At 51.6% G+C, this 25287-nt stretch overlaps 84 non-coding genes across 84 annotated transcripts; all 84 read right to left on the bottom strand.

The window, feature by feature from the left end:
* Positions 1-112: 112 nt before the first annotated feature.
* On the bottom strand, positions 113-231 carry LOC120168333. Its single transcript, XR_005520143.1, has one exon. It is a non-coding gene; the product is annotated as a 5S ribosomal RNA (ribosomal RNA).
* Positions 232-413: 182 nt separating this feature from the next.
* Positions 414-532, bottom strand: LOC120168335. Its single transcript, XR_005520144.1, has one exon. It is a non-coding gene; the product is annotated as a 5S ribosomal RNA (ribosomal RNA).
* A 179-nt stretch (positions 533-711) lies between these two features.
* LOC120168336 lies at positions 712-830 on the bottom strand. The gene has a single exon (XR_005520145.1). It is a non-coding gene; the product is annotated as a 5S ribosomal RNA (ribosomal RNA).
* Positions 831-1011: 181 nt separating this feature from the next.
* Positions 1012-1130, bottom strand: LOC120168337. Its single transcript, XR_005520146.1, has one exon. It is a non-coding gene; the product is annotated as a 5S ribosomal RNA (ribosomal RNA).
* Positions 1131-1312: 182 nt separating this feature from the next.
* LOC120168594 lies at positions 1313-1431 on the bottom strand. Its single transcript, XR_005520386.1, has one exon. It is a non-coding gene; the product is annotated as a 5S ribosomal RNA (ribosomal RNA).
* Positions 1432-1613: 182 nt separating this feature from the next.
* LOC120168338 lies at positions 1614-1732 on the bottom strand. Its single transcript, XR_005520147.1, has one exon. It is a non-coding gene; the product is annotated as a 5S ribosomal RNA (ribosomal RNA).
* A 181-nt stretch (positions 1733-1913) lies between these two features.
* Positions 1914-2032, bottom strand: LOC120168596. Its single transcript, XR_005520388.1, has one exon. It is a non-coding gene; the product is annotated as a 5S ribosomal RNA (ribosomal RNA).
* Positions 2033-2211: 179 nt separating this feature from the next.
* On the bottom strand, positions 2212-2330 carry LOC120168339. The gene has a single exon (XR_005520148.1). It is a non-coding gene; the product is annotated as a 5S ribosomal RNA (ribosomal RNA).
* A 181-nt stretch (positions 2331-2511) lies between these two features.
* Positions 2512-2630, bottom strand: LOC120168340. Its single transcript, XR_005520149.1, has one exon. It is a non-coding gene; the product is annotated as a 5S ribosomal RNA (ribosomal RNA).
* Positions 2631-2811: 181 nt separating this feature from the next.
* On the bottom strand, positions 2812-2930 carry LOC120168341. The gene has a single exon (XR_005520150.1). It is a non-coding gene; the product is annotated as a 5S ribosomal RNA (ribosomal RNA).
* A 181-nt stretch (positions 2931-3111) lies between these two features.
* Positions 3112-3230, bottom strand: LOC120168342. Its single transcript, XR_005520151.1, has one exon. It is a non-coding gene; the product is annotated as a 5S ribosomal RNA (ribosomal RNA).
* A 184-nt stretch (positions 3231-3414) lies between these two features.
* On the bottom strand, positions 3415-3533 carry LOC120168343. The gene has a single exon (XR_005520152.1). It is a non-coding gene; the product is annotated as a 5S ribosomal RNA (ribosomal RNA).
* Positions 3534-3716: 183 nt separating this feature from the next.
* LOC120168345 lies at positions 3717-3835 on the bottom strand. Its single transcript, XR_005520154.1, has one exon. It is a non-coding gene; the product is annotated as a 5S ribosomal RNA (ribosomal RNA).
* A 182-nt stretch (positions 3836-4017) lies between these two features.
* LOC120168346 lies at positions 4018-4136 on the bottom strand. Its single transcript, XR_005520155.1, has one exon. It is a non-coding gene; the product is annotated as a 5S ribosomal RNA (ribosomal RNA).
* Positions 4137-4319: 183 nt separating this feature from the next.
* On the bottom strand, positions 4320-4438 carry LOC120168597. The gene has a single exon (XR_005520389.1). It is a non-coding gene; the product is annotated as a 5S ribosomal RNA (ribosomal RNA).
* Positions 4439-4618: 180 nt separating this feature from the next.
* On the bottom strand, positions 4619-4737 carry LOC120168675. The gene has a single exon (XR_005520463.1). It is a non-coding gene; the product is annotated as a 5S ribosomal RNA (ribosomal RNA).
* Positions 4738-4919: 182 nt separating this feature from the next.
* Positions 4920-5038, bottom strand: LOC120168598. Its single transcript, XR_005520390.1, has one exon. It is a non-coding gene; the product is annotated as a 5S ribosomal RNA (ribosomal RNA).
* A 181-nt stretch (positions 5039-5219) lies between these two features.
* Positions 5220-5338, bottom strand: LOC120168347. Its single transcript, XR_005520156.1, has one exon. It is a non-coding gene; the product is annotated as a 5S ribosomal RNA (ribosomal RNA).
* Positions 5339-5520: 182 nt separating this feature from the next.
* LOC120168348 lies at positions 5521-5639 on the bottom strand. Its single transcript, XR_005520157.1, has one exon. It is a non-coding gene; the product is annotated as a 5S ribosomal RNA (ribosomal RNA).
* A 181-nt stretch (positions 5640-5820) lies between these two features.
* Positions 5821-5939, bottom strand: LOC120168349. Its single transcript, XR_005520158.1, has one exon. It is a non-coding gene; the product is annotated as a 5S ribosomal RNA (ribosomal RNA).
* A 183-nt stretch (positions 5940-6122) lies between these two features.
* On the bottom strand, positions 6123-6241 carry LOC120168351. Its single transcript, XR_005520159.1, has one exon. It is a non-coding gene; the product is annotated as a 5S ribosomal RNA (ribosomal RNA).
* A 183-nt stretch (positions 6242-6424) lies between these two features.
* LOC120168352 lies at positions 6425-6543 on the bottom strand. Its single transcript, XR_005520160.1, has one exon. It is a non-coding gene; the product is annotated as a 5S ribosomal RNA (ribosomal RNA).
* Positions 6544-6723: 180 nt separating this feature from the next.
* On the bottom strand, positions 6724-6842 carry LOC120168353. Its single transcript, XR_005520161.1, has one exon. It is a non-coding gene; the product is annotated as a 5S ribosomal RNA (ribosomal RNA).
* A 182-nt stretch (positions 6843-7024) lies between these two features.
* Positions 7025-7143, bottom strand: LOC120168354. The gene has a single exon (XR_005520162.1). It is a non-coding gene; the product is annotated as a 5S ribosomal RNA (ribosomal RNA).
* A 181-nt stretch (positions 7144-7324) lies between these two features.
* Positions 7325-7443, bottom strand: LOC120168355. The gene has a single exon (XR_005520163.1). It is a non-coding gene; the product is annotated as a 5S ribosomal RNA (ribosomal RNA).
* Positions 7444-7624: 181 nt separating this feature from the next.
* Positions 7625-7743, bottom strand: LOC120168357. The gene has a single exon (XR_005520165.1). It is a non-coding gene; the product is annotated as a 5S ribosomal RNA (ribosomal RNA).
* Positions 7744-7925: 182 nt separating this feature from the next.
* LOC120168599 lies at positions 7926-8044 on the bottom strand. The gene has a single exon (XR_005520391.1). It is a non-coding gene; the product is annotated as a 5S ribosomal RNA (ribosomal RNA).
* A 184-nt stretch (positions 8045-8228) lies between these two features.
* LOC120168358 lies at positions 8229-8347 on the bottom strand. The gene has a single exon (XR_005520166.1). It is a non-coding gene; the product is annotated as a 5S ribosomal RNA (ribosomal RNA).
* Positions 8348-8529: 182 nt separating this feature from the next.
* Positions 8530-8648, bottom strand: LOC120168600. Its single transcript, XR_005520392.1, has one exon. It is a non-coding gene; the product is annotated as a 5S ribosomal RNA (ribosomal RNA).
* Positions 8649-8829: 181 nt separating this feature from the next.
* LOC120168359 lies at positions 8830-8948 on the bottom strand. The gene has a single exon (XR_005520167.1). It is a non-coding gene; the product is annotated as a 5S ribosomal RNA (ribosomal RNA).
* A 181-nt stretch (positions 8949-9129) lies between these two features.
* LOC120168360 lies at positions 9130-9248 on the bottom strand. Its single transcript, XR_005520168.1, has one exon. It is a non-coding gene; the product is annotated as a 5S ribosomal RNA (ribosomal RNA).
* Positions 9249-9430: 182 nt separating this feature from the next.
* On the bottom strand, positions 9431-9549 carry LOC120168362. Its single transcript, XR_005520169.1, has one exon. It is a non-coding gene; the product is annotated as a 5S ribosomal RNA (ribosomal RNA).
* Positions 9550-9729: 180 nt separating this feature from the next.
* Positions 9730-9848, bottom strand: LOC120168601. Its single transcript, XR_005520393.1, has one exon. It is a non-coding gene; the product is annotated as a 5S ribosomal RNA (ribosomal RNA).
* Positions 9849-10028: 180 nt separating this feature from the next.
* LOC120168363 lies at positions 10029-10147 on the bottom strand. The gene has a single exon (XR_005520170.1). It is a non-coding gene; the product is annotated as a 5S ribosomal RNA (ribosomal RNA).
* Positions 10148-10328: 181 nt separating this feature from the next.
* Positions 10329-10447, bottom strand: LOC120168364. Its single transcript, XR_005520171.1, has one exon. It is a non-coding gene; the product is annotated as a 5S ribosomal RNA (ribosomal RNA).
* Positions 10448-10630: 183 nt separating this feature from the next.
* LOC120168365 lies at positions 10631-10749 on the bottom strand. The gene has a single exon (XR_005520172.1). It is a non-coding gene; the product is annotated as a 5S ribosomal RNA (ribosomal RNA).
* A 183-nt stretch (positions 10750-10932) lies between these two features.
* Positions 10933-11051, bottom strand: LOC120168366. The gene has a single exon (XR_005520173.1). It is a non-coding gene; the product is annotated as a 5S ribosomal RNA (ribosomal RNA).
* A 184-nt stretch (positions 11052-11235) lies between these two features.
* Positions 11236-11354, bottom strand: LOC120168368. Its single transcript, XR_005520174.1, has one exon. It is a non-coding gene; the product is annotated as a 5S ribosomal RNA (ribosomal RNA).
* Positions 11355-11534: 180 nt separating this feature from the next.
* Positions 11535-11653, bottom strand: LOC120168370. Its single transcript, XR_005520176.1, has one exon. It is a non-coding gene; the product is annotated as a 5S ribosomal RNA (ribosomal RNA).
* Positions 11654-11836: 183 nt separating this feature from the next.
* Positions 11837-11955, bottom strand: LOC120168602. Its single transcript, XR_005520394.1, has one exon. It is a non-coding gene; the product is annotated as a 5S ribosomal RNA (ribosomal RNA).
* A 180-nt stretch (positions 11956-12135) lies between these two features.
* LOC120168371 lies at positions 12136-12254 on the bottom strand. The gene has a single exon (XR_005520177.1). It is a non-coding gene; the product is annotated as a 5S ribosomal RNA (ribosomal RNA).
* A 182-nt stretch (positions 12255-12436) lies between these two features.
* Positions 12437-12555, bottom strand: LOC120168372. The gene has a single exon (XR_005520178.1). It is a non-coding gene; the product is annotated as a 5S ribosomal RNA (ribosomal RNA).
* A 180-nt stretch (positions 12556-12735) lies between these two features.
* On the bottom strand, positions 12736-12854 carry LOC120168373. Its single transcript, XR_005520179.1, has one exon. It is a non-coding gene; the product is annotated as a 5S ribosomal RNA (ribosomal RNA).
* Positions 12855-13026: 172 nt separating this feature from the next.
* LOC120168374 lies at positions 13027-13145 on the bottom strand. The gene has a single exon (XR_005520180.1). It is a non-coding gene; the product is annotated as a 5S ribosomal RNA (ribosomal RNA).
* A 182-nt stretch (positions 13146-13327) lies between these two features.
* LOC120168375 lies at positions 13328-13446 on the bottom strand. The gene has a single exon (XR_005520181.1). It is a non-coding gene; the product is annotated as a 5S ribosomal RNA (ribosomal RNA).
* A 181-nt stretch (positions 13447-13627) lies between these two features.
* Positions 13628-13746, bottom strand: LOC120168376. Its single transcript, XR_005520182.1, has one exon. It is a non-coding gene; the product is annotated as a 5S ribosomal RNA (ribosomal RNA).
* A 183-nt stretch (positions 13747-13929) lies between these two features.
* Positions 13930-14048, bottom strand: LOC120168377. The gene has a single exon (XR_005520183.1). It is a non-coding gene; the product is annotated as a 5S ribosomal RNA (ribosomal RNA).
* Positions 14049-14231: 183 nt separating this feature from the next.
* On the bottom strand, positions 14232-14350 carry LOC120168604. The gene has a single exon (XR_005520395.1). It is a non-coding gene; the product is annotated as a 5S ribosomal RNA (ribosomal RNA).
* Positions 14351-14531: 181 nt separating this feature from the next.
* On the bottom strand, positions 14532-14650 carry LOC120168378. Its single transcript, XR_005520184.1, has one exon. It is a non-coding gene; the product is annotated as a 5S ribosomal RNA (ribosomal RNA).
* Positions 14651-14831: 181 nt separating this feature from the next.
* Positions 14832-14950, bottom strand: LOC120168379. Its single transcript, XR_005520185.1, has one exon. It is a non-coding gene; the product is annotated as a 5S ribosomal RNA (ribosomal RNA).
* Positions 14951-15132: 182 nt separating this feature from the next.
* LOC120168381 lies at positions 15133-15251 on the bottom strand. The gene has a single exon (XR_005520187.1). It is a non-coding gene; the product is annotated as a 5S ribosomal RNA (ribosomal RNA).
* Positions 15252-15432: 181 nt separating this feature from the next.
* On the bottom strand, positions 15433-15551 carry LOC120168382. Its single transcript, XR_005520188.1, has one exon. It is a non-coding gene; the product is annotated as a 5S ribosomal RNA (ribosomal RNA).
* Positions 15552-15731: 180 nt separating this feature from the next.
* Positions 15732-15850, bottom strand: LOC120168384. The gene has a single exon (XR_005520189.1). It is a non-coding gene; the product is annotated as a 5S ribosomal RNA (ribosomal RNA).
* Positions 15851-16031: 181 nt separating this feature from the next.
* LOC120168605 lies at positions 16032-16150 on the bottom strand. The gene has a single exon (XR_005520396.1). It is a non-coding gene; the product is annotated as a 5S ribosomal RNA (ribosomal RNA).
* A 180-nt stretch (positions 16151-16330) lies between these two features.
* LOC120168385 lies at positions 16331-16449 on the bottom strand. Its single transcript, XR_005520190.1, has one exon. It is a non-coding gene; the product is annotated as a 5S ribosomal RNA (ribosomal RNA).
* A 181-nt stretch (positions 16450-16630) lies between these two features.
* On the bottom strand, positions 16631-16749 carry LOC120168386. Its single transcript, XR_005520191.1, has one exon. It is a non-coding gene; the product is annotated as a 5S ribosomal RNA (ribosomal RNA).
* A 181-nt stretch (positions 16750-16930) lies between these two features.
* On the bottom strand, positions 16931-17049 carry LOC120168387. The gene has a single exon (XR_005520192.1). It is a non-coding gene; the product is annotated as a 5S ribosomal RNA (ribosomal RNA).
* A 183-nt stretch (positions 17050-17232) lies between these two features.
* LOC120168388 lies at positions 17233-17351 on the bottom strand. Its single transcript, XR_005520193.1, has one exon. It is a non-coding gene; the product is annotated as a 5S ribosomal RNA (ribosomal RNA).
* Positions 17352-17533: 182 nt separating this feature from the next.
* On the bottom strand, positions 17534-17652 carry LOC120168389. Its single transcript, XR_005520194.1, has one exon. It is a non-coding gene; the product is annotated as a 5S ribosomal RNA (ribosomal RNA).
* Positions 17653-17835: 183 nt separating this feature from the next.
* Positions 17836-17954, bottom strand: LOC120168606. Its single transcript, XR_005520397.1, has one exon. It is a non-coding gene; the product is annotated as a 5S ribosomal RNA (ribosomal RNA).
* Positions 17955-18135: 181 nt separating this feature from the next.
* LOC120168390 lies at positions 18136-18254 on the bottom strand. The gene has a single exon (XR_005520195.1). It is a non-coding gene; the product is annotated as a 5S ribosomal RNA (ribosomal RNA).
* A 181-nt stretch (positions 18255-18435) lies between these two features.
* On the bottom strand, positions 18436-18554 carry LOC120168391. The gene has a single exon (XR_005520196.1). It is a non-coding gene; the product is annotated as a 5S ribosomal RNA (ribosomal RNA).
* A 180-nt stretch (positions 18555-18734) lies between these two features.
* On the bottom strand, positions 18735-18853 carry LOC120168393. The gene has a single exon (XR_005520198.1). It is a non-coding gene; the product is annotated as a 5S ribosomal RNA (ribosomal RNA).
* Positions 18854-19034: 181 nt separating this feature from the next.
* Positions 19035-19153, bottom strand: LOC120168394. Its single transcript, XR_005520199.1, has one exon. It is a non-coding gene; the product is annotated as a 5S ribosomal RNA (ribosomal RNA).
* Positions 19154-19335: 182 nt separating this feature from the next.
* Positions 19336-19454, bottom strand: LOC120168608. The gene has a single exon (XR_005520399.1). It is a non-coding gene; the product is annotated as a 5S ribosomal RNA (ribosomal RNA).
* A 180-nt stretch (positions 19455-19634) lies between these two features.
* LOC120168395 lies at positions 19635-19753 on the bottom strand. Its single transcript, XR_005520200.1, has one exon. It is a non-coding gene; the product is annotated as a 5S ribosomal RNA (ribosomal RNA).
* Positions 19754-19937: 184 nt separating this feature from the next.
* On the bottom strand, positions 19938-20056 carry LOC120168396. The gene has a single exon (XR_005520201.1). It is a non-coding gene; the product is annotated as a 5S ribosomal RNA (ribosomal RNA).
* A 182-nt stretch (positions 20057-20238) lies between these two features.
* LOC120168397 lies at positions 20239-20357 on the bottom strand. Its single transcript, XR_005520202.1, has one exon. It is a non-coding gene; the product is annotated as a 5S ribosomal RNA (ribosomal RNA).
* A 182-nt stretch (positions 20358-20539) lies between these two features.
* On the bottom strand, positions 20540-20658 carry LOC120168398. The gene has a single exon (XR_005520203.1). It is a non-coding gene; the product is annotated as a 5S ribosomal RNA (ribosomal RNA).
* A 183-nt stretch (positions 20659-20841) lies between these two features.
* LOC120168400 lies at positions 20842-20960 on the bottom strand. The gene has a single exon (XR_005520204.1). It is a non-coding gene; the product is annotated as a 5S ribosomal RNA (ribosomal RNA).
* A 183-nt stretch (positions 20961-21143) lies between these two features.
* Positions 21144-21262, bottom strand: LOC120168401. The gene has a single exon (XR_005520205.1). It is a non-coding gene; the product is annotated as a 5S ribosomal RNA (ribosomal RNA).
* A 184-nt stretch (positions 21263-21446) lies between these two features.
* On the bottom strand, positions 21447-21565 carry LOC120168402. Its single transcript, XR_005520206.1, has one exon. It is a non-coding gene; the product is annotated as a 5S ribosomal RNA (ribosomal RNA).
* A 181-nt stretch (positions 21566-21746) lies between these two features.
* On the bottom strand, positions 21747-21865 carry LOC120168403. The gene has a single exon (XR_005520207.1). It is a non-coding gene; the product is annotated as a 5S ribosomal RNA (ribosomal RNA).
* Positions 21866-22048: 183 nt separating this feature from the next.
* Positions 22049-22167, bottom strand: LOC120168405. The gene has a single exon (XR_005520209.1). It is a non-coding gene; the product is annotated as a 5S ribosomal RNA (ribosomal RNA).
* A 182-nt stretch (positions 22168-22349) lies between these two features.
* Positions 22350-22468, bottom strand: LOC120168406. Its single transcript, XR_005520210.1, has one exon. It is a non-coding gene; the product is annotated as a 5S ribosomal RNA (ribosomal RNA).
* A 182-nt stretch (positions 22469-22650) lies between these two features.
* LOC120168407 lies at positions 22651-22769 on the bottom strand. Its single transcript, XR_005520211.1, has one exon. It is a non-coding gene; the product is annotated as a 5S ribosomal RNA (ribosomal RNA).
* Positions 22770-22951: 182 nt separating this feature from the next.
* LOC120168609 lies at positions 22952-23070 on the bottom strand. Its single transcript, XR_005520400.1, has one exon. It is a non-coding gene; the product is annotated as a 5S ribosomal RNA (ribosomal RNA).
* A 181-nt stretch (positions 23071-23251) lies between these two features.
* On the bottom strand, positions 23252-23370 carry LOC120168408. The gene has a single exon (XR_005520212.1). It is a non-coding gene; the product is annotated as a 5S ribosomal RNA (ribosomal RNA).
* Positions 23371-23552: 182 nt separating this feature from the next.
* Positions 23553-23671, bottom strand: LOC120168409. The gene has a single exon (XR_005520213.1). It is a non-coding gene; the product is annotated as a 5S ribosomal RNA (ribosomal RNA).
* Positions 23672-23850: 179 nt separating this feature from the next.
* On the bottom strand, positions 23851-23969 carry LOC120168410. Its single transcript, XR_005520214.1, has one exon. It is a non-coding gene; the product is annotated as a 5S ribosomal RNA (ribosomal RNA).
* Positions 23970-24148: 179 nt separating this feature from the next.
* Positions 24149-24267, bottom strand: LOC120168411. Its single transcript, XR_005520215.1, has one exon. It is a non-coding gene; the product is annotated as a 5S ribosomal RNA (ribosomal RNA).
* A 182-nt stretch (positions 24268-24449) lies between these two features.
* LOC120168412 lies at positions 24450-24568 on the bottom strand. The gene has a single exon (XR_005520216.1). It is a non-coding gene; the product is annotated as a 5S ribosomal RNA (ribosomal RNA).
* A 181-nt stretch (positions 24569-24749) lies between these two features.
* Positions 24750-24868, bottom strand: LOC120168610. The gene has a single exon (XR_005520401.1). It is a non-coding gene; the product is annotated as a 5S ribosomal RNA (ribosomal RNA).
* A 180-nt stretch (positions 24869-25048) lies between these two features.
* Positions 25049-25167, bottom strand: LOC120168413. Its single transcript, XR_005520217.1, has one exon. It is a non-coding gene; the product is annotated as a 5S ribosomal RNA (ribosomal RNA).
* Between the last annotated feature and the right edge of the window lie 120 nt (positions 25168-25287).

The following is a 25287-nucleotide window of genomic DNA, read 5'->3' on the forward strand; positions in this document are numbered from 1 at the left end:
AATTCGGATTCTACGCCCCGAACCTTTCTCCCCAAGTACCCCACTCCAGGCAGGCGGAATACGTACGTGTGCGTGTGTTCGAGATAGAATAAAAAGAAAATAATCCGAAAAAGGGGTGCAACACGAGGACTTCCCAGGAGGTCACCCATCCTAGTACTACTCTCGCCCAAGCACGCTTAACTGCGGAGTTCTGATGGGATCCGGTGCATTAGTGCTGGTATGATCGCACCCGTCATGCCTTGCGCCCTTAATTTATTTAAGGCGTTCGTTTTCTTCCGGCCCGCACTTAAGGGAGTCGCAAAATTCGGATTCTACGCCCCGAACCTTTCTCCCCAAGTACCCCACTCCAGGCAGGCGGAATACGTACGTGTGCGTGTGTTCGAGATAGAATAAAAAGAAAATAATCCGAAAAAGGGGTGCAACACGAGGACTTCCCAGGAGGTCACCCATCCTAGTACTACTCTCGCCCAAGCACGCTTAACTGCGGAGTTCTGATGGGATCCGGTGCATTAGTGCTGGTATGATCGCACCCGTCATGCCTTGCGCCCTTAATTTATTAAGGCGTTCGTTTTCTTCCGGCCCGCACTTAAGGGAGTCGCAAAATTCGGATTCTACGCCCCGAACCTTTCTCCCCAAGTACCCCACTCCAGGCAGGCGGAATACGTACGTGTGTGTGTTCGATATAGAATAAAAAGAAAATAATCCGAAAAAGGGGTGCAACACGAGGACTTCCCAGGAGGTCACCCATCCTAGTACTACTCTCGCCCAAGCACGCTTAACTGCGGAGTTCTGATGGGATCCGGTGCATTAGTGCTGGTATGATCGCACCCGTCATGCCTTGCGCCCTTAATTTATTAAGGCGTTCGTTTTCTTCCGGCCCGCACTTAAGGGAGTCGCAAAATTCGGATTCTACGCCCCGAACCTTTCTCCCCAAGTACCCCACTCCAGGCAGGCGGAATACGTACGTGTGCGTGTGTTCGAGATAGAATAAAAAGAAAATAATCCGAAAAAGGGGTGCAACACGAGGACTTCCCAGGAGGTCACCCATCCTAGTACTACTCTCGCCCAAGCACGCTTAACTGCGGAGTTCTGATGGGATCCGGTGCATTAGTGCTGGTATGATCGCACCCGTCATGCCTTGCGCCCTTAATTTATTAAGGCGTTCGTTTTCTTCCGGCCCGCACTTAAGGGAGTCGCAAAATTCGGATTCTACGCCCCGAACCTTTCTCCCCAAGTACCCCACTCCAGGCAGGCGGAATACGTACGTGTGCGTGTGTTCGAGATAGAATAAAAAGAAAATAATCCGAAAAAGAGGGTGCAACACGAGGACTTCCCAGGAGGTCACCCATCCTAGTACTACTCTCGCCCAAGCACGCTTAACTGCGGAGTTCTGATGGGATCCGGTGCATTAGTGCTGGTATGATCGCACCCGTCATGCCTTGCGCCCTTAATTTATTTAAGGCGTTCGTTTTCTTCCGGCCCGCACTTAAGGGAGTCGCAAAATTCGGATTCTACGCCCCGAACCTTTCTCCCCAAGTACCCCACTCCAGGCAGGCGGAATACGTACGTGTGCGTGTGTTCGAGATAGAATAAAAAGAAAATAATCCGAAAAAGGGGTGCAACACGAGGACTTCCCAGGAGGTCACCCATCCTAGTACTACTCTCGCCCAAGCACGCTTAACTGCGGAGTTCTGATGGGATCCGGTGCATTAGTGCTGGTATGATCGCACCCGTCATGCCTTGCGCCCTTAATTTATTAAGGCGTTCGTTTTCTTCCGGCCCGCACTAAGGGAGTCGCAAAATTCGGATTCTACGCCCCGAACCTTTCTCCCCAAGTACCCCACTCCAGGCAGGCGGAATACGTACGTGTGCGTGTGTTCGAGATAGAATAAAAAGAAAATAATCCGAAAAAGAGGGTGCAACACGAGGACTTCCCAGGAGGTCACCCATCCTAGTACTACTCTCGCCCAAGCACGCTTAACTGCGGAGTTCTGATGGGATCCGGTGCATTAGTGCTGGTATGATCGCACCCGTCATGCCTTGCGCCCTTAATTTATTTAAGGCGTTCGTTTTCTTCGGCCCCACTTAAGGGAGTCGCAAAATTCGGATTCTACGCCCGAACCTTTCTCCCCAAGTACCCCACTCCAGGCAGGCGGAATACGTACGTGTGCGTGTGTTCGAGATAGAATAAAAAGAAAATAATCCGAAAAAGGGGTGCAACACGAGGACTTCCCAGGAGGTCACCCATCCTAGTACTACTCTCGCCCAAGCACGCTTAACTGCGGAGTTCTGATGGGATCCGGTGCATTAGTGCTGGTATGATCGCACCCGTCATGCCTTGCGCCCTTAATTTATTAAGGCGTTCGTTTTCTTCCGGCCCGCACTTAAGGGAGTCGCAAAATTCGGATTCTACGCCCCGAACCTTTCTCCCCAAGTACCCCACTCCAGGCAGGCGGAATACGTACGTGTGCGTGTGTTCGAGATAGAATAAAAAGAAAATAATCCGAAAAAGGGGTGCAACACGAGGACTTCCCAGGAGGTCACCCATCCTAGTACTACTCTCGCCCAAGCACGCTTAACTGCGGAGTTCTGATGGGATCCGGTGCATTAGTGCTGGTATGATCGCACCCGTCATGCCTTGCGCCCTTAATTTATTAAGGCGTTCGTTTTCTTCCGGCCCGCACTTAAGGGAGTCGCAAAATTCGGATTCTACGCCCCGAACCTTTCTCCCCAAGTACCCCACTCCAGGCAGGCGGAATACGTACGTGTGCGTGTGTTCGAGATAGAATAAAAAGAAAATAATCCGAAAAAGGGGTGCAACACGAGGACTTCCCAGGAGGTCACCCATCCTAGTACTACTCTCGCCCAAGCACGCTTAACTGCGGAGTTCTGATGGGATCCGGTGCATTAGTGCTGGTATGATCGCACCCGTCATGCCTTGCGCCCTTAATTTATTAAGGCGTTCGTTTTCTTCCGGCCCGCACTTAAGGGAGTCGCAAAATTCGGATTCTACGCCCCGAACCTTTCTCCCCAAGTACCCCACTCCAGGCAGGCGGAATACGTACGTGTGCGTGTGTTCGAGATAGAATAAAAAGAAAATAATCCGAAAAAGGGGTGCAACACGAGGACTTCCCAGGAGGTCACCCATCCTAGTACTACTCTCGCCCAAGCACGCTTAACTGCGGAGTTCTGATGGGATCCGGTGCATTAGTGCTGGTATGATCGCACCCGTCATGCCTTGCGCCCTTAATTTATTTAAGGCGTTCGTTTTCTTCCGGCCCGCACTTAAGGGAGTCGCAAAATTCGGATTCTACGCCCCGAACCTTTCTCCCCAAGTACCCCACTCCAGGCAGGCGGAATACGTACGTGTGCGTGTGTTCGAGATAGAATAAAAAGAAAATAATCCGAAAAAGAGGGGTGCAACACGAGGACTTCCCAGGAGGTCACCCATCCTAGTACTACTCTCGCCCAAGCACGCTTAACTGCGGAGTTCTGATGGGATCCGGTGCATTAGTGCTGGTATGATCGCACCCGTCATGCCTTGCGCCCTTAATTTATTAAGGCGTTCGTTTTCTTCCGGCCCGCACTTAAGGGAGTCGCAAAATTCGGATTCTACGCCCCGAACCTTTCTCCCCAAGTACCCCACTCCAGGCAGGCGGAATACGTACGTGTGCGTGTGTTCGAGATAGAATAAAAAGAAAATAATCCGAAAAAGAGGGGTGCAACACGAGGACTTCCCAGGAGGTCACCCATCCTAGTACTACTCTCGCCCAAGCACGCTTAACTGCGGAGTTCTGATGGGATCCGGTGCATTAGTGCTGGTATGATCGCACCCGTCATGCCTTGCGCCCTTAATTTATTTAAGGCGTTCGTTTTCTTCCGGCCCGCACTTAAGGGAGTCGCAAAATTCGGATTCTACGCCCCGAACCTTTCTCCCCAAGTACCCCACTCCAGGCAGGCGGAATACGTACGTGTGCGTGTGTTCGAGATAGAATAAAAAGAAAATAATCCGAAAAAGGGGTGCAACACGAGGACTTCCCAGGAGGTCACCCATCCTAGTACTACTCTCGCCCAAGCACGCTTAACTGCGGAGTTCTGATGGGATCCGGTGCATTAGTGCTGGTATGATCGCACCCGTCATGCCTTGCGCCCTTAATTTATTTAAGGCGTTCGTTTTCTTCCGGCCCGCACTTAAGGGAGTCGCAAAATTCGGATTCTACGCCCCGAACCTTTCTCCCCAAGTACCCCACTCCAGGCAGGCGGAATACGTACGTGTGCGTGTGTTCGAGATAGAATAAAAAGAAAATAATCCGAAAAAGAGGGTGCAACACGAGGACTTCCCAGGAGGTCACCCATCCTAGTACTACTCTCGCCCAAGCACGCTTAACTGCGGAGTTCTGATGGGATCCGGTGCATTAGTGCTGGTATGATCGCACCCGTCATGCCTTGCGCCCTTAATTTATTAAGGCGTTCGTTTTCTTCCGGCCCGCACTTAAGGGAGTCGCAAAATTCGGATTCTACGCCCCGAACCTTTCTCCCCAAGTACCCCACTCCAGGCAGGCGGAATACGTACGTGTGCGTGTGTTCGAGATAGAATAAAAAGAAAATAATCCGAAAAAAGGGGCAACACGAGGACTTCCCAGGAGGTCACCCATCCTAGTACTACTCTCGCCCAAGCACGCTTAACTGCGGAGTTCTGATGGGATCCGGTGCATTAGTGCTGGTATGATCGCACCCGTCATGCCTTGCGCCCTTAATTTATTAAGGCGTTCGTTTTCTTCCGGCCCGCACTTAAGGGAGTCGCAAAATTCGGATTCTACGCCCCGAACCTTTCTCCCCAAGTACCCCACTCCAGGCAGGCGGAATACGTACGTGTGCGTGTGTTCGAGATAGAATAAAAAGAAAATAATCCGAAAAAGAGGGTGCAACACGAGGACTTCCCAGGAGGTCACCCATCCTAGTACTACTCTCGCCCAAGCACGCTTAACTGCGGAGTTCTGATGGGATCCGGTGCATTAGTGCTGGTATGATCGCACCCGTCATGCCTTGCGCCCTTAATTTATTAAGGCGTTCGTTTTCTTCCGGCCCGCACTTAAGGGAGTCGCAAAATTCGGATTCTACGCCCCGAACCTTTCTCCCCAAGTACCCCACTCCAGGCAGGCGGAATACGTACGTGTGCGTGTGTTCGAGATAGAATAAAAAGAAAATAATCCGAAAAAGGGGTGCAACACGAGGACTTCCCAGGAGGTCACCCATCCTAGTACTACTCTCGCCCAAGCACGCTTAACTGCGGAGTTCTGATGGGATCCGGTGCATTAGTGCTGGTATGATCGCACCCGTCATGCCTTGCGCCCTTAATTTATTTAAGGCGTTCGTTTTCTTCCGGCCCGCACTTAAGGGAGTCGCAAAATTCGGATTCTACGCCCCGAACCTTTCTCCCCAAGTACCCCACTCCAGGCAGGCGGAATACGTACGTGTGCGTGTGTTCGAGATAGAATAAAAAGAAAATAATCCGAAAAAGGGGTGCAACACGAGGACTTCCCAGGAGGTCACCCATCCTAGTACTACTCTCGCCCAAGCACGCTTAACTGCGGAGTTCTGATGGGATCCGGTGCATTAGTGCTGGTATGATCGCACCCGTCATGCCTTGCGCCCTTAATTTATTTAAGGCGTTCGTTTTCTTCGGCCCGCACTTAAGGGAGTCGCAAAATTCGGATTCTACGCCCCGAACCTTTCTCCCCAAGTACCCCACTCCAGGCAGGCGGAATACGTACGTGTGCGTGTGTTCGAGATAGAATAAAAAGAAAATAATCCGAAAAAGGGGTGCAACACGAGGACTTCCCAGGAGGTCACCCATCCTAGTACTACTCTCGCCCAAGCACGCTTAACTGCGGAGTTCTGATGGGATCCGGTGCATTAGTGCTGGTATGATCGCACCCGTCATGCCTTGCGCCCTTAATTTATTAAGGCGTTCGTTTTCTTCCGGCCCGCACTTAAGGGAGTCGCAAAATTCGGATTCTACGCCCCGAACCTTTCTCCCCAAGTACCCCACTCCAGGCAGGCGGAATACGTACGTGTGCGTGTGTTCGAGATAGAATAAAAAGAAAATAATCCGAAAAAGAGGGGTGCAACACGAGGACTTCCCAGGAGGTCACCCATCCTAGTACTACTCTCGCCCAAGCACGCTTAACTGCGGAGTTCTGATGGGATCCGGTGCATTAGTGCTGGTATGATCGCACCCGTCATGCCTTGCGCCCTTAATTTATTAAGGCGTTCGTTTTCTTCCGGCCCGCACTTAAGGGAGTCGCAAAATTCGGATTCTACGCCCCGAACCTTTCTCCCCAAGTACCCCACTCCAGGCAGGCGGAATACGTACGTGTGCGTGTGTTCGAGATAGAATAAAAAGAAAATAATCCGAAAAAGAGGGGTGCAACACGAGGACTTCCCAGGAGGTCACCCATCCTAGTACTACTCTCGCCCAAGCACGCTTAACTGCGGAGTTCTGATGGGATCCGGTGCATTAGTGCTGGTATGATCGCACCCGTCATGCCTTGCGCCCTTAATTTATTAAGGCGTTCGTTTTCTTCCGGCCCGCACTTAAGGGAGTCGCAAAATTCGGATTCTACGCCCGAACCTTTCTCCCCAAGTACCCCACTCCAGGCAGGCGGAATACGTACGTGTGCGTGTGTTCGAGATAGAATAAAAAGAAAATAATCCGAAAAAGGGGTGCAACACGAGGACTTCCCAGGAGGTCACCCATCCTAGTACTACTCTCGCCCAAGCACGCTTAACTGCGGAGTTCTGATGGGATCCGGTGCATTAGTGCTGGTATGATCGCACCCGTCATGCCTTGCGCCCTTAATTTATTAAGGCGTTCGTTTTCTTCCGGCCCGCACTAAGGGAGTCGCAAAATTCGGATTCTACGCCCCGAACCTTTCTCCCCAAGTACCCCACTCCAGGCAGGCGGAATACGTACGTGTGCGTGTGTTCGAGATAGAATAAAAAGAAAATAATCCGAAAAAGAGGGGTGCAACACGAGGACTTCCCAGGAGGTCACCCATCCTAGTACTACTCTCGCCCAAGCACGCTTAACTGCGGAGTTCTGATGGGATCCGGTGCATTAGTGCTGGTATGATCGCACCCGTCATGCCTTGCGCCCTTAATTTATTAAGGCGTTCGTTTTCTTCCGGCCCGCACTTAAGGGAGTCGCAAAATTCGGATTCTACGCCCCGAACCTTTCTCCCCAAGTACCCCACTCCAGGCAGGCGGAATACGTACGTGTGCGTGTGTTCGAGATAGAATAAAAAGAAAATAATCCGAAAAAGGGGTGCAACACGAGGACTTCCCAGGAGGTCACCCATCCTAGTACTACTCTCGCCCAAGCACGCTTAACTGCGGAGTTCTGATGGGATCCGGTGCATTAGTGCTGGTATGATCGCACCCGTCATGCCTTGCGCCCTTAATTTATTAAGGCGTTCGTTTTCTTCCGGCCCGCACTTAAGGGAGTCGCAAAATTCGGATTCTACGCCCCGAACCTTTCTCCCCAAGTACCCCACTCCAGGCAGGCGGAATACGTACGTGTGCGTGTGTTCGAGATAGAATAAAAAGAAAATAATCCGAAAAAGGGGTGCAACACGAGGACTTCCCAGGAGGTCACCCATCCTAGTACTACTCTCGCCCAAGCACGCTTAACTGCGGAGTTCTGATGGGATCCGGTGCATTAGTGCTGGTATGATCGCACCCGTCATGCCTTGCGCCCTTAATTTATTAAGGCGTTCGTTTTCTTCCGGCCCGCACTTAAGGGAGTCGCAAAATTCGGATTCTACGCCCCGAACCTTTCTCCCCAAGTACCCCACTCCAGGCAGGCGGAATACGTACGTGTGCGTGTGTTCGAGATAGAATAAAAAGAAAATAATCCGAAAAAGAGGGTGCAACACGAGGACTTCCCAGGAGGTCACCCATCCTAGTACTACTCTCGCCCAAGCACGCTTAACTGCGGAGTTCTGATGGGATCCGGTGCATTAGTGCTGGTATGATCGCACCCGTCATGCCTTGCGCCCTTAATTTATTTAAGGCGTTCGTTTTCTTCCGGCCCGCACTTAAGGGAGTCGCAAAATTCGGATTCTACGCCCCGAACCTTTCTCCCCAAGTACCCCACTCCAGGCAGGCGGAATACGTACGTGTGCGTGTGTTCGAGATAGAATAAAAAGAAAATAATCCGAAAAAGAGGGGTGCAACACGAGGACTTCCCAGGAGGTCACCCATCCTAGTACTACTCTCGCCCAAGCACGCTTAACTGCGGAGTTCTGATGGGATCCGGTGCATTAGTGCTGGTATGATCGCACCCGTCATGCCTTGCGCCCTTAATTTATTAAGGCGTTCGTTTTCTTCCGGCCCGCACTTAAGGGAGTCGCAAAATTCGGATTCTACGCCCCGAACCTTTCTCCCCAAGTACCCCACTCCAGGCAGGCGGAATACGTACGTGTGCGTGTGTTCGAGATAGAATAAAAAGAAAATAATCCGAAAAAGAGGGTGCAACACGAGGACTTCCCAGGAGGTCACCCATCCTAGTACTACTCTCGCCCAAGCACGCTTAACTGCGGAGTTCTGATGGGATCCGGTGCATTAGTGCTGGTATGATCGCACCCGTCATGCCTTGCGCCCTTAATTTATTAAGGCGTTCGTTTTCTTCCGGCCCGCACTTAAGGGAGTCGCAAAATTCGGATTCTACGCCCCGAACCTTTCTCCCCAAGTACCCCACTCCAGGCAGGCGGAATACGTACGTGTGCGTGTGTTCGAGATAGAATAAAAAGAAAATAATCCGAAAAAGGGGTGCAACACGAGGACTTCCCAGGAGGTCACCCATCCTAGTACTACTCTCGCCCAAGCACGCTTAACTGCGGAGTTCTGATGGGATCCGGTGCATTAGTGCTGGTATGATCGCACCCGTCATGCCTTGCGCCCTTAATTTATTAAGGCGTTCGTTTTCTTCCGGCCCGCACTTAAGGGAGTCGCAAAATTCGGATTCTACGCCCCGAACCTTTCTCCCCAAGTACCCCACTCCAGGCAGGCGGAATACGTACGTGTGCGTGTGTTCGAGATAGAATAAAAAGAAAATAATCCGAAAAAGGGGTGCAACACGAGGACTTCCCAGGAGGTCACCCATCCTAGTACTACTCTCGCCCAAGCACGCTTAACTGCGGAGTTCTGATGGGATCCGGTGCATTAGTGCTGGTATGATCGCACCCGTCATGCCTTGCGCCCTTAATTTATTAAGGCGTTCGTTTTCTTCCGGCCCGCACTTAAGGGAGTCGCAAAATTCGGATTCTACGCCCCGAACCTTTCTCCCCAAGTACCCCACTCCAGGCAGGCGGAATACGTACGTGTGCGTGTGTTCGAGATAGAATAAAAAGAAAATAATCCGAAAAAAGGGGTGCAACACGAGGACTTCCCAGGAGGTCACCCATCCTAGTACTACTCTCGCCCAAGCACGCTTAACTGCGGAGTTCTGATGGGATCCGGTGCATTAGTGCTGGTATGATCGCACCCGTCATGCCTTGCGCCCTTAATTTATTAAGGCGTTCGTTTTCTTCCGGCCCGCACTTAAGGGAGTCGCAAAATTCGGATTCTACGCCCCGAACCTTTCTCCCCAAGTACCCCACTCCAGGCAGGCGGAATACGTACGTGTGCGTGTGTTCGAGATAGAATAAAAAGAAAATAATCCGAAAAAGGGTGCAACACGAGGACTTCCCAGGAGGTCACCCATCCTAGTACTACTCTCGCCCAAGCACGCTTAACTGCGGAGTTCTGATGGGATCCGGTGCATTAGTGCTGGTATGATCGCACCCGTCATGCCTTGCGCCCTTAATTTATTAAGGCGTTCGTTTTCTTCCGGCCCGCACTTAAGGGAGTCGCAAAATTCGGATTCTACGCCCGAACCTTTCTCCCCAAGTACCCCACTCCAGGCAGGCGGAATACGTACGTGTGCGTGTGTTCGAGATAGAATAAAAAGAAAATAATCCGAAAAAGGGGTGCAACACGAGGACTTCCCAGGAGGTCACCCATCCTAGTACTACTCTCGCCCAAGCACGCTTAACTGCGGAGTTCTGATGGGATCCGGTGCATTAGTGCTGGTATGATCGCACCCGTCATGCCTTGCGCCCTTAATTTATTAAGGCGTTCGTTTTCTTCCGGCCCGCACTTAAGGGAGTCGCAAAATTCGGATTCTACGCCCCGAACCTTTCTCCCCAAGTACCCCACTCCAGGCAGGCGGAATACGTACGTGTGCGTGTGTTCGAGATAGAATAAAAAGAAAATAATCCGAAAAAGGGGTGCAACACGAGGACTTCCCAGGAGGTCACCCATCCTAGTACTACTCTCGCCCAAGCACGCTTAACTGCGGAGTTCTGATGGGATCCGGTGCATTAGTGCTGGTATGATCGCACCCGTCATGCCTTGCGCCCTTAATTTATTAAGGCGTTCGTTTTCTTCCGGCCCGCACTTAAGGGAGTCGCAAAATTCGGATTCTACGCCCCGAACCTTTCTCCCCAAGTACCCCACTCCAGGCAGGCGGAATACGTACGTGTGCGTGTGTTCGAGATAGAATAAAAAGAAAATAATCCGAAAAAGAGGGGTGCAACACGAGGACTTCCCAGGAGGTCACCCATCCTAGTACTACTCTCGCCCAAGCACGCTTAACTGCGGAGTTCTGATGGGATCCGGTGCATTAGTGCTGGTATGATCGCACCCGTCATGCCTTGCGCCCTTAATTTATTAAGGCGTTCGTTTTCTTCCGGCCCGCACTTAAGGGAGTCGCAAAATTCGGATTCTACGCCCCGAACCTTTCTCCCCAAGTACCCCACTCCAGGCAGGCGGAATACGTACGTGTGCGTGTGTTCGAGATAGAATAAAAAGAAAATAATCCGAAAAAGAGGGGTGCAACACGAGGACTTCCCAGGAGGTCACCCATCCTAGTACTACTCTCGCCCAAGCACGCTTAACTGCGGAGTTCTGATGGGATCCGGTGCATTAGTGCTGGTATGATCGCACCCGTCATGCCTTGCGCCCTTAATTTATTTAAGGCGTTCGTTTTCTTCCGGCCCGCACTTAAGGGAGTCGCAAAATTCGGATTCTACGCCCCGAACCTTTCTCCCCAAGTACCCCACTCCAGGCAGGCGGAATACGTACGTGTGCGTGTGTTCGAGATAGAATAAAAAGAAAATAATCCGAAAAAGAGGGGTGCAACACGAGGACTTCCCAGGAGGTCACCCATCCTAGTACTACTCTCGCCCAAGCACGCTTAACTGCGGAGTTCTGATGGGATCCGGTGCATTAGTGCTGGTATGATCGCACCCGTCATGCCTTGCGCCCTTAATTTATTAAGGCGTTCGTTTTCTTCCGGCCCGCACTAAGGGAGTCGCAAAATTCGGATTCTACGCCCCGAACCTTTCTCCCCAAGTACCCCACTCCAGGCAGGCGGAATACGTACGTGTGCGTGTGTTCGAGATAGAATAAAAAGAAAATAATCCGAAAAAGGGGTGCAACACGAGGACTTCCCAGGAGGTCACCCATCCTAGTACTACTCTCGCCCAAGCACGCTTAACTGCGGAGTTCTGATGGGATCCGGTGCATTAGTGCTGGTATGATCGCACCCGTCATGCCTTGCGCCCTTAATTTATTTAAGGCGTTCGTTTTCTTCCGGCCCGCACTTAAGGGAGTCGCAAAATTCGGATTCTACGCCCCGAACCTTTCTCCCCAAGTACCCCACTCCAGGCAGGCGGAATACGTACGTGTGCGTGTGTTCGAGATAGAATAAAAAGAAAATAATCCGAAAAAGAGGGTGCAACACGAGGACTTCCCAGGAGGTCACCCATCCTAGTACTACTCTCGCCCAAGCACGCTTAACTGCGGAGTTCTGATGGGATCCGGTGCATTAGTGCTGGTATGATCGCACCCGTCATGCCTTGCGCCCTTAATTTATTAAGGCGTTCGTTTTCTTCGGCCCGCACTTAAGGGAGTCGCAAAATTCGGATTCTACGCCCCGAACCTTTCTCCCCAAGTACCCCACTCCAGGCAGGCGGAATACGTACGTGTGCGTGTGTTCGAGATAGAATAAAAAGAAAATAATCCGAAAAAGGGGTGCAACACGAGGACTTCCCAGGAGGTCACCCATCCTAGTACTACTCTCGCCCAAGCACGCTTAACTGCGGAGTTCTGATGGGATCCGGTGCATTAGTGCTGGTATGATCGCACCCGTCATGCCTTGCGCCCTTAATTTATTAAGGCGTTCGTTTTCTTCCGGCCCGCACTAAGGGAGTCGCAAAATTCGGATTCTACGCCCCGAACCTTTCTCCCCAAGTACCCCACTCCAGGCAGGCGGAATACGTACGTGTGCGTGTGTTCGAGATAGAATAAAAAGAAAATAATCCGAAAAAGAGGGGTGCAACACGAGGACTTCCCAGGAGGTCACCCATCCTAGTACTACTCTCGCCCAAGCACGCTTAACTGCGGAGTTCTGATGGGATCCGGTGCATTAGTGCTGGTATGATCGCACCCGTCATGCCTTGCGCCCTTAATTTATTAAGGCGTTCGTTTTCTTCGGCCCGCACTTAAGGGAGTCGCAAAATTCGGATTCTACGCCCCGAACCTTTCTCCCCAAGTACCCCACTCCAGGCAGGCGGAATACGTACGTGTGCGTGTGTTCGAGATAGAATAAAAAGAAAATAATCCGAAAAAGGGGTGCAACACGAGGACTTCCCAGGAGGTCACCCATCCTAGTACTACTCTCGCCCAAGCACGCTTAACTGCGGAGTTCTGATGGGATCCGGTGCATTAGTGCTGGTATGATCGCACCCGTCATGCCTTGCGCCCTTAATTTATTTAAGGCGTTCGTTTTCTTCCGGCCCGCACTAAAGGGCAAAATTCGGACGCCCCGAACCTTTCTCCCCAAGTACCCCACTCCAGGCAGGCGGAATACGTACGTGTGCGTGTGTTCGAGATAGAATAAAAAGAAAATAATCCGAAAAAGGGGTGCAACACGAGGACTTCCCAGGAGGTCACCCATCCTAGTACTACTCTCGCCCAAGCACGCTTAACTGCGGAGTTCTGATGGGATCCGGTGCATTAGTGCTGGTATGATCGCACCCGTCATGCCTTGCGCCCTTAATTTATTTAAGGCGTTCGTTTTCTTCCGGCCCGCACTTAAGGGAGTCGCAAAATTCGGATTCTACGCCCCGAACCTTTCTCCCCAAGTACCCCACTCCAGGCAGGCGGAATACGTACGTGTGCGTGTGTTCGAGATAGAATAAAAAGAAAATAATCCGAAAAAGGGGTGCAACACGAGGACTTCCCAGGAGGTCACCCATCCTAGTACTACTCTCGCCCAAGCACGCTTAACTGCGGAGTTCTGATGGGATCCGGTGCATTAGTGCTGGTATGATCGCACCCGTCATGCCTTGCGCCCTTAATTTATTAAGGCGTTCGTTTTCTTCCGGCCCGCACTTAAGGGAGTCGCAAAATTCGGATTCTACGCCCCGAACCTTTCTCCCCAAGTACCCCACTCCAGGCAGGCGGAATACGTACGTGTGCGTGTGTTCGAGATAGAATAAAAAGAAAATAATCCGAAAAAGGGGTGCAACACGAGGACTTCCCAGGAGGTCACCCATCCTAGTACTACTCTCGCCCAAGCACGCTTAACTGCGGAGTTCTGATGGGATCCGGTGCATTAGTGCTGGTATGATCGCACCCGTCATGCCTTGCGCCCTTAATTTATTAAGGCGTTCGTTTTCTTCCGGCCCGCACTTAAGGGAGTCGCAAAATTCGGATTCTACGCCCCGAACCTTTCTCCCCAAGTACCCCACTCCAGGCAGGCGGAATACGTACGTGTGCGTGTGTTCGAGATAGAATAAAAAGAAAATAATCCGAAAAAGAGGGGTGCAACACGAGGACTTCCCAGGAGGTCACCCATCCTAGTACTACTCTCGCCCAAGCACGCTTAACTGCGGAGTTCTGATGGGATCCGGTGCATTAGTGCTGGTATGATCGCACCCGTCATGCCTTGCGCCCTTAATTTATTTAAGGCGTTCGTTTTCTTCCGGCCCGCACTTAAGGGAGTCGCAAAATTCGGATTCTACGCCCCGAACCTTTCTCCCCAAGTACCCCACTCCAGGCAGGCGGAATACGTACGTGTGCGTGTGTTCGAGATAGAATAAAAAGAAAATAATCCGAAAAAGAGGGTGCAACACGAGGACTTCCCAGGAGGTCACCCATCCTAGTACTACTCTCGCCCAAGCACGCTTAACTGCGGAGTTCTGATGGGATCCGGTGCATTAGTGCTGGTATGATCGCACCCGTCATGCCTTGCGCCCTTAATTTATTAAGGCGTTCGTTTTCTTCCGGCCCGCACTTAAGGGAGTCGCAAAATTCGGATTCTACGCCCCGAACCTTTCTCCCCAAGTACCCCACTCCAGGCAGGCGGAATACGTACGTGTGCGTGTGTTCGAGATAGAATAAAAAGAAAATAATCCGAAAAAGGGGTGCAACACGAGGACTTCCCAGGAGGTCACCCATCCTAGTACTACTCTCGCCCAAGCACGCTTAACTGCGGAGTTCTGATGGGATCCGGTGCATTAGTGCTGGTATGATCGCACCCGTCATGCCTTGCGCCCTTAATTTATTAAGGCGTTCGTTTTCTTCCGGCCCGCACTTAAGGGAGTCGCAAAATTCGGATTCTACGCCCCGAACCTTTCTCCCCAAGTACCCCACTCCAGGCAGGCGGAATACGTACGTGTGCGTGTGTTCGAGATAGAATAAAAAGAAAATAATCCGAAAAAGGGGTGCAACACGAGGACTTCCCAGGAGGTCACCCATCCTAGTACTACTCTCGCCCAAGCACGCTTAACTGCGGAGTTCTGATGGGATCCGGTGCATTAGTGCTGGTATGATCGCACCCGTCATGCCTTGCGCCCTTAATTTATTTAAGGCGTTCGTTTTCTTCCGGCCCGCACTTAAGGGAGTCGCAAAATTCGGATTCTACGCCCCGAACCTTTCTCCCCAAGTACCCCACTCCAGGCAGGCGGAATACGTACGTGTGCGTGTGTTCGAGATAGAATAAAAAGAAAATAATCCGAAAAAGGGGTGCAACACGAGGACTTCCCAGGAGGTCACCCATCCTAGTACTACTCTCGCCCAAGCACGCTTAACTGCGGAGTTCTGATGGGATCCGGTGCATTAGTGCTGGTATGATCGCACCCGTCATGCCTTGCGCCCTTAATTTATTAAGGCGTTCGTTTTCTTCCGGCCCGCACTTAAGGGAGTCGCAAAATTCGGATTCTACGCCCCGAACCTTTCTCCCCAAGTACCCCACTCCAGGCAGGCGGAATACGTACGTGTGCGTGTGTTCGAGATAGAATAAAAAGAAAATAATCCGAAAAAGGGGTGCAACACGAGGACTTCCCAGGAGGTCACCCATCCTAGTACTACTCTCGCCCAAGCACGCTTAACTGCGGAGTTCTGATGGGATCCGGTGCATTAGTGCTGGTATGATCGCACCCGTCATGCCTTGCGCCCTTAATTTATTTAAGGCGTTCGTTTTCTTCGGCCCGCACTTAAGGGAGTCGCAAAATTCGGATTCTACGCCCGAACCTTTCTCCCCAAGTACCCCACTCCAGGCAGGCGGAATACGTACGTGTGCGTGTGTTCGAGATAGAATAAAAAGAAAATAATCCGAAAAAGGGGTGCAACACGAGGACTTCCCAGGAGGTCACCCATCCTAGTACTACTCTCGCCCAAGCACGCTTAACTGCGGAGTTCTGATGGGATCCGGTGCATTAGTGCTGGTATGATCGCACCCGTCATGCCTTGCGCCCTTAATTTATTAAGGCGTTCGTTTTCTTCCGGCCCACACTAAGGGAGTCGCAAAATTCGGATTCTACGCCCCGAACCTTTCTCCCCAAGTACCCCACTCCAGGCAGGCGGAATACGTACGTGTGCGTGTGTTCGAGATAGAATAAAAAGAAAATAATCCGAAAAAGAGGGTGCAACACGAGGACTTCCCAGGAGGTCACCCATCCTAGTACTACTCTCGCCCAAGCACGCTTAACTGCGGAGTTCTGATGGGATCCGGTGCATTAGTGCTGGTATGATCGCACCCGTCATGCCTTGCGCCCTTAATTTATTAAGGCGTTCGTTTTCTTCCGGCCCGCACTTAAGGGAGTCGCAAAATTCGGATTCTACGCCCGAACCTTTCTCCCCAAGTACCCCACTCCAGGCAGGCGGAATACGTACGTGTGCGTGTGTTCGAGATAGAATAAAAAGAAAATAATCCGAAAAAGGGGTGCAACACGAGGACTTCCCAGGAGGTCACCCATCCTAGTACTACTCTCGCCCAAGCACGCTTAACTGCGGAGTTCTGATGGGATCCGGTGCATTAGTGCTGGTATGATCGCACCCGTCATGCCTTGCGCCCTTAATTTATTAAGGCGTTCGTTTTCTTCCGGCCCGCACTTAAGGGAGTCGCAAAATTCGGATTCTACGCCCCGAACCTTTCTCCCCAAGTACCCCACTCCAGGCAGGCGGAATACGTACGTGTGCGTGTGTTCGAGATAGAATAAAAAGAAAATAATCCGAAAAAGGGGTGCAACACGAGGACTTCCCAGGAGGTCACCCATCCTAGTACTACTCTCGCCCAAGCACGCTTAACTGCGGAGTTCTGATGGGATCCGGTGCATTAGTGCTGGTATGATCGCACCCGTCATGCCTTGCGCCCTTAATTTATTAAGGCGTTCGTTTTCTTCGGCCCGCACTAAGGGAGTCGCAAAATTCGGATTCTACGCCCCGAACCTTTCTCCCCAAGTACCCCACTCCAGGCAGGCGGAATACGTACGTGTGCGTGTGTTCGAGATAGAATAAAAAGAAAATAATCCGAAAAAGAGGGGTGCAACACGAGGACTTCCCAGGAGGTCACCCATCCTAGTACTACTCTCGCCCAAGCACGCTTAACTGCGGAGTTCTGATGGGATCCGGTGCATTAGTGCTGGTATGATCGCACCCGTCATGCCTTGCGCCCTTAATTTATTAAGGCGTTCGTTTTCTTCCGGCCCGCACTTAAGGGAGTCGCAAAATTCGGATTCTACGCCCCGAACCTTTCTCCCCAAGTACCCCACTCCAGGCAGGCGGAATACGTACGTGTGCGTGTGTTCGAGATAGAATAAAAAGAAAATAATCCGAAAAAGAGGGGTGCAACACGAGGACTTCCCAGGAGGTCACCCATCCTAGTACTACTCTCGCCCAAGCACGCTTAACTGCGGAGTTCTGATGGGATCCGGTGCATTAGTGCTGGTATGATCGCACCCGTCATGCCTTGCGCCCTTAATTTATTAAGGCGTTCGTTTTCTTCCGGCCCGCACTAAGGGAGTCGCAAAATTCGGATTCTACGCCCCGAACCTTTCTCCCCAAGTACCCCACTCCAGGCAGGCGGAATACGTACGTGTGCGTGTGTTCGAGATAGAATAAAAAGAAAATAATCCGAAAAAGAGGGGTGCAACACGAGGACTTCCCAGGAGGTCACCCATCCTAGTACTACTCTCGCCCAAGCACGCTTAACTGCGGAGTTCTGATGGGATCCGGTGCATTAGTGCTGGTATGATCGCACCCGTCATGCCTTGCGCCCTTAATTTATTTAAGGCGTTCGTTTTCTTCCGGCCCGCACTTAAGGGAGTCGCAAAATTCGGATTCTACGCCCCGAACCTTTCTCCCCAAGTACCCCACTCCAGGCAGGCGGAATACGTACGTGTGCGTGTGTTCGAGATAGAATAAAAAGAAAATAATCCGAAAAAGAGGGTGCAACACGAGGACTTCCCAGGAGGTCACCCATCCTAGTACTACTCTCGCCCAAGCACGCTTAACTGCGGAGTTCTGATGGGATCCGGTGCATTAGTGCTGGTATGATCGCACCCGTCATGCCTTGCGCCCTTAATTTATTAAGGCGTTCGTTTTCTTCCGGCCCGCACTTAAGGGAGTCGCAAAATTCGGATTCTACGCCCCGAACCTTTCTCCCCAAGTACCCCACTCCAGGCAGGCGGAATACGTACGTGTGCGTGTGTTCGAGATAGAATAAAAAGAAAATAATCCGAAAAAGGGGTGCAACACGAGGACTTCCCAGGAGGTCACCCATCCTAGTACTACTCTCGCCCAAGCACGCTTAACTGCGGAGTTCTGATGGGATCCGGTGCATTAGTGCTGGTATGATCGCACCCGTCATGCCTTGCGCCCTTAATTTATTAAGGCGTTCGTTTTCTTCCGGCCCGCACTTAAGGGAGTCGCAAAATTCGGATTCTACGCCCCGAACCTTTCTCCCCAAGTACCCCACTCCAGGCAGGCGGAATACGTACGTGTGCGTGTGTTCGAGATAGAATAAAAAGAAAATAATCCGAAAAAGGGGTGCAACACGAGGACTTCCCAGGAGGTCACCCATCCTAGTACTACTCTCGCCCAAGCACGCTTAACTGCGGAGTTCTGATGGGATCCGGTGCATTAGTGCTGGTATGATCGCACCCGTCATGCCTTGCGCCCTTAATTTATTAAGGCGTTCGTTTTCTTCCGGCCCGCACTAAGGGAGTCGCAAAATTCGGATTCTACGCCCCGAACCTTTCTCCCCAAGTACCCCACTCCAGGCAGGCGGAATACGTACGTGTGCGTGTGTTCGAGATAGAATAAAAAGAAAATAATCCGAAAAAGGGGTGCAACACGAGGACTTCCCAGGAGGTCACCCATCCTAGTACTACTCTCGCCCAAGCACGCTTAACTGCGGAGTTCTGATGGGATCCGGTGCATTAGTGCTGGTATGATCGCACCCGTCATGCCTTGCGCCCTTAATTTATTAAGGCGTTCGTTTTCTTCCGGCCCGCACTTAAGGGAGTCGCAAAATTCGGATTCTACGCCCCGAACCTTTCTCCCCAAGTACCCCACTCCAGGCAGGCGGAATACGTACGTGTGCGTGTGTTCGAGATAGAATAAAAAGAAAATAATCCGAAAAAGGGGTGCAACACGAGGACTTCCCAGGAGGTCACCCATCCTAGTACTACTCTCGCCCAAGCACGCTTAACTGCGGAGTTCTGATGGGATCCGGTGCATTAGTGCTGGTATGATCGCACCCGTCATGCCTTGCGCCCTTAATTTATTAAGGCGTTCGTTTTCTTCCGGCCCGCACTTAAGGGAGTCGCAAAATTCGGATTCTACGCCCCGAACCTTTCTCCCCAAGTACCCCACTCCAGGCAGGCGGAATACGTACGTGTGCGTGTGTTCGAGATAGAATAAAAAGAAAATAATCCGAAAAAGAGGGTGCAACACGAGGACTTCCCAGGAGGTCACCCATCCTAGTACTACTCTCGCCCAAGCACGCTTAACTGCGGAGTTCTGATGGGATCCGGTGCATTAGTGCTGGTATGATCGCACCCGTCATGCCTTGCGCCCTTAATTTATTAAGGCGTTCGTTTTCTTCCGGCCCGCACTTAAGGGAGTCGCAAAATTCGGATTCTACGCCCGAACCTTTCTCCCCAAGTACCCCACTCCAGGCAGGCGGAATACGTACGTGTGTGTGTTCGAGATAGAATAAAAAGAAAATAATCCGAAAAAGAGGGGTGCAACACGAGGACTTCCCAGGAGGTCACCCATCCTAGTACTACTCTCGCCCAAGCACGCTTAACTGCGGAGTTCTGATGGGATCCGGTGCATTAGTGCTGGTATGATCGCACCCGTCATGCCTTGCGCCCTTAATTTATTTAAGGCGTTCGTTTTCTTCCGGCCCGCACTTAAGGGAGTCGCAAAATTCGGATTCTACGCCCCGAACCTTTCTCCCCAAGTACCCCACTCCAGGCAGGCGGAATACGTACGTGTGCGTGTGTTCGAGATAGAATAAAAAGAAAATAATCCGAAAAAGAGGGGTGCAACACGAGGACTTCCCAGGAGGTCACCCATCCTAGTACTACTCTCGCCCAAGCACGCTTAACTGCGGAGTTCTGATGGGATCCGGTGCATTAGTGCTGGTATGATCGCACCCGTCATGCCTTGCGCCCTTAATTTATTAAGGCGTTCGTTTTCTTCGGCCCGCACTTAAGGGAGTCGCAAAATTCGGATTCTACGCCCCGAACCTTTCTCCCCAAGTACCCCACTCCAGGCAGGCGGAATACGTACGTGTGCGTGTGTTCGAGATAGAATAAAAAGAAAATAATCCGAAAAAGAGGGGTGCAACACGAGGACTTCCCAGGAGGTCACCCATCCTAGTACTACTCTCGCCCAAGCACGCTTAACTGCGGAGTTCTGATGGGATCCGGTGCATTAGTGCTGGTATGATCGCACCCGTCATGCCTTGCGCCCTTAATTTATTAAGGCGTTCGTTTTCTTCCGGCCCGCACTTAAGGGAGTCGCAAAATTCGGATTCTACGCCCCGAACCTTTCTCCCCAAGTACCCCACTCCAGGCAGGCGGAATACGTACGTGTGCGTGTGTTCGAGATAGAATAAAAAGAAAATAATCCGAAAAAAGGGGTGCAACACGAGGACTTCCCAGGAGGTCACCCATCCTAGTACTACTCTCGCCCAAGCACGCTTAACTGCGGAGTTCTGATGGGATCCGGTGCATTAGTGCTGGTATGATCGCACCCGTCATGCCTTGCGCCCTTAATTTATTAAGGCGTTCGTTTTCTTCCGGCCCGCACTTAAGGGAGTCGCAAAATTCGGATTCTACGCCCCGAACCTTTCTCCCCAAGTACCCCACTCCAGGCAGGCGGAATACGTACGTGTGCGTGTGTTCGAGATAGAATAAAAAGAAAATAATCCGAAAAAGAGGGGTGCAACACGAGGACTTCCCAGGAGGTCACCCATCCTAGTACTACTCTCGCCCAAGCACGCTTAACTGCGGAGTTCTGATGGGATCCGGTGCATTAGTGCTGGTATGATCGCACCCGTCATGCCTTGCGCCCTTAATTTATTAAGGCGTTCGTTTTCTTCCGGCCCGCACTTAAGGGAGTCGCAAAATTCGGATTCTACGCCCCGAACCTTTCTCCCCAAGTACCCCACTCCAGGCAGGCGGAATACGTACGTGTGCGTGTGTTCGAGATAGAATAAAAAGAAAATAATCCGAAAAAGAGGGGTGCAACACGAGGACTTCCCAGGAGGTCACCCATCCTAGTACTACTCTCGCCCAAGCACGCTTAACTGCGGAGTTCTGATGGGATCCGGTGCATTAGTGCTGGTATGATCGCACCCGTCATGCCTTGCGCCCTTAATTTATTTAAGGCGTTCGTTTTCTTCCGGCCCGCACTTAAGGGAGTCGCAAAATTCGGATTCTACGCCCCGAACCTTTCTCCCCAAGTACCCCACTCCAGGCAGGCGGAATACGTACGTGTGCGTGTGTTCGAGATAGAATAAAAAGAAAATAATCCGAAAAAGAGGGGTGCAACACGAGGACTTCCCAGGAGGTCACCCATCCTAGTACTACTCTCGCCCAAGCACGCTTAACTGCGGAGTTCTGATGGGATCCGGTGCATTAGTGCTGGTATGATCGCACCCGTCATGCCTTGCGCCCTTAATTTATTAAGGCGTTCGTTTTCTTCCGGCCCGCACTTAAGGGAGTCGCAAAATTCGGATTCTACGCCCCGAACCTTTCTCCCCAAGTACCCCACTCCAGGCAGGCGGAATACGTACGTGTGCGTGTGTTCGAGATAGAATAAAAAGAAAATAATCCGAAAAAGGGGTGCAACACGAGGACTTCCCAGGAGGTCACCCATCCTAGTACTACTCTCGCCCAAGCACGCTTAACTGCGGAGTTCTGATGGGATCCGGTGCATTAGTGCTGGTATGATCGCACCCGTCATGCCTTGCGCCCTTAATTTATTTAAGGCGTTCGTTTTCTTCCGGCCCGCACTTAAGGGAGTCGCAAAATTCGGATTCTACGCCCCGAACCTTTCTCCCCAAGTACCCCACTCCAGGCAGGCGGAATACGTACGTGTGCGTGTGTTCGAGATAGAATAAAAAGAAAATAATCCGAAAAAAGGGGTGCAACACGAGGACTTCCCAGGAGGTCACCCATCCTAGTACTACTCTCGCCCAAGCACGCTTAACTGCGGAGTTCTGATGGGATCCGGTGCATTAGTGCTGGTATGATCGCACCCGTCATGCCTTGCGCCCTTAATTTATTAAGGCGTTCGTTTTCTTCCGGCCCGCACTTAAGGGAGTCGCAAAATTCGGATTCTACGCCCCGAACCTTTCTCCCCAAGTACCCCACTCCAGGCAGGCGGAATACGTACGTGTGCGTGTGTTCGAGATAGAATAAAAAGAAAATAATCCGAAAAAAGGGGTGCAACACGAGGACTTCCCAGGAGGTCACCCATCCTAGTACTACTCTCGCCCAAGCACGCTTAACTGCGGAGTTCTGATGGGATCCGGTGCATTAGTGCTGGTATGATCGCACCCGTCATGCCTTGCGCCCTTAATTTATTTAAGGCGTTCGTTTTCTTCCGGCCCGCACTTAAGGGAGTCGCAAAATTCGGATTCTACGCCCCGAACCTTTCTCCCCAAGTACCCCACTCCAGGCAGGCGGAATACGTACGTGTGCGTGTGTTCGAGATAGAATAAAAAGAAAATAATCCGAAAAAGGGGTGCAACACGAGGACTTCCCAGGAGGTCACCCATCCTAGTACTACTCTCGCCCAAGCACGCTTAACTGCGGAGTTCTGATGGGATCCGGTGCATTAGTGCTGGTATGATCGCACCCGTCATGCCTTGCGCCCTTAATTTATTAAGGCGTTCGTTTTCTTCCGGCCCGCACTTAAGGGAGTCGCAAAATTCGGATTCTACGCCCCGAACCTTTCTCCCCAAGTACCCCACTCCAGGCAGGCGGAATACGTACGTGTGCGTGTGTTCGAGATAGAATAAAAAGAAAATAATCCGAAAAAGAGGGTGCAACACGAGGACTTCCCAGGAGGTCACCCATCCTAGTACTACTCTCGCCCAAGCACGCTTAACTGCGGAGTTCTGATGGGATCCGGTGCATTAGTGCTGGTATGATCGCACCCGTCATGCCTTGCGCCCTTAATTTATTAAGGCGTTCGTTTTCTTCCGGCCCGCACTTAAGGGAGTCGCAAAATTCGGATTCTACGCCCCGAACCTTTCTCCCCAAGTACCCCACTCCAGGCAGGCGGAATACGTACGTGTGCGTGTGTTCGAGATAGAATAAAAAGAAAATAATCCGAAAAAGGGGTGCAACACGAGGACTTCCCAGGAGGTCACCCATCCTAGTACTACTCTCGCCCAAGCACGCTTAACTGCGGAGTTCTGATGGGATCCGGTGCATTAGTGCTGGTATGATCGCACCCGTCATGCCTTGCGCCCTTAATTTATTTAAGGCGTTCGTTTTCTTCCGGCCCGCACTTAAGGGAGTCGCAAAATTCGGATTCTACGCCCCGAACCTTTCTCCCCAAGTACCCCACTCCAGGCAGGCGGAATACGTACGTGTGCGTGTGTTCGAGATAGAATAAAAAGAAAATAATCCGAAAAAGGGGTGCAACACGAGGACTTCCCAGGAGGTCACCCATCCTAGTACTACTCTCGCCCAAGCACGCTTAACTGCGGAGTTCTGATGGGATCCGGTGCATTAGTGCTGGTATGATCGCACCCGTCATGCCTTGCGCCCTTAATTTATTAAGGCGTTCGTTTTCTTCCGGCCCGCACTAAGGGAGTCGCAAAATTCGGATTCTACGCCCGAACCTTTCTCCCCAAGTACCCCACTCCAGGCAGGCGGAATACGTACGTGTGCGTGTGTTCGAGATAGAATAAAAAGAAAATAATCCGAAAAAGGGGTGCAACACGAGGACTTCCCAGGAGGTCACCCATCCTAGTACTACTCTCGCCCAAGCACGCTTAACTGCGGAGTTCTGATGGGATCCGGTGCATTAGTGCTGGTATGATCGCACCCGTCATGCCTTGCGCCCTTAATTTATTAAGGCGTTCGTTTTCTTCGGCCCGCACTTAAGGGAGTCGCAAAATTCGGATTCTACGCCCGAACCTTTCTCCCCAAGTACCCCACTCCAGGCAGGCGGAATACGTACGTGTGCGTGTGTTCGAGATAGAATAAAAAGAAAATAATCCGAAAAAGGGGTGCAACACGAGGACTTCCCAGGAGGTCACCCATCCTAGTACTACTCTCGCCCAAGCACGCTTAACTGCGGAGTTCTGATGGGATCCGGTGCATTAGTGCTGGTATGATCGCACCCGTCATGCCTTGCGCCCTTAATTTATTAAGGCGTTCGTTTTCTTCCGGCCCGCACTTAAGGGAGTCGCAAAATTCGGATTCTACGCCCCGAACCTTTCTCCCCAAGTACCCCACTCCAGGCAGGCGGAATACGTACGTGTGCGTGTGTTCGAGATAGAATAAAAAGAAAATAATCCGAAAAAAGGGGTGCAACACGAGGACTTCCCAGGAGGTCACCCATCCTAGTACTACTCTCGCCCAAGCACGCTTAACTGCGGAGTTCTGATGGGATCCGGTGCATTAGTGCTGGTATGATCGCACCCGTCATGCCTTGCGCCCTTAATTTATTAAGGCGTTCGTTTTCTTCCGGCCCGCACTTAAGGGAGTCGCAAAATTCGGATTCTACGCCCCGAACCTTTCTCCCCAAGTACCCCACTCCAGGCAGGCGGAATACGTACGTGTGCGTGTGTTCGAGATAGAATAAAAAGAAAATAATCCGAAAAAAGGGTGCAACACGAGGACTTCCCAGGAGGTCACCCATCCTAGTACTACTCTCGCCCAAGCACGCTTAACTGCGGAGTTCTGATGGGATCCGGTGCATTAGTGCTGGTATGATCGCACCCGTCATGCCTTGCGCCCTTAATTTATTAAGGCGTTCGTTTTCTTCCGGCCCGCACTTAAGGGAGTCGCAAAATTCGGATTCTACGCCCGAACCTTTCTCCCCAAGTACCCCACTCCAGGCAGGCGGAATACGTACGTGTGCGTGTGTTCGAGATAGAATAAAAAGAAAATAATCCGAAAAAGGGGTGCAACACGAGGACTTCCCAGGAGGTCACCCATCCTAGTACTACTCTCGCCCAAGCACGCTTAACTGCGGAGTTCTGATGGGATCCGGTGCATTAGTGCTGGTATGATCGCACCCGTCATGCCTTGCGCCCTTAATTTATTAAGGCGTTCGTTTTCTTCCGGCCCGCACTTAAGGGAGTCGCAAAATTCGGATTCTACGCCCCGAACCTTTCTCCCCAAGTACCCCACTCCAGGC

This window comes from Hibiscus syriacus, unplaced genomic scaffold (assembly GCF_006381635.1).
Source record: "Hibiscus syriacus cultivar Baekdansim isolate YM2019G1 unplaced genomic scaffold, ASM638163v2 tig00111720_pilon, whole genome shotgun sequence".
Classification (NCBI taxonomy): domain Eukaryota; kingdom Viridiplantae; phylum Streptophyta; class Magnoliopsida; order Malvales; family Malvaceae; genus Hibiscus; species Hibiscus syriacus.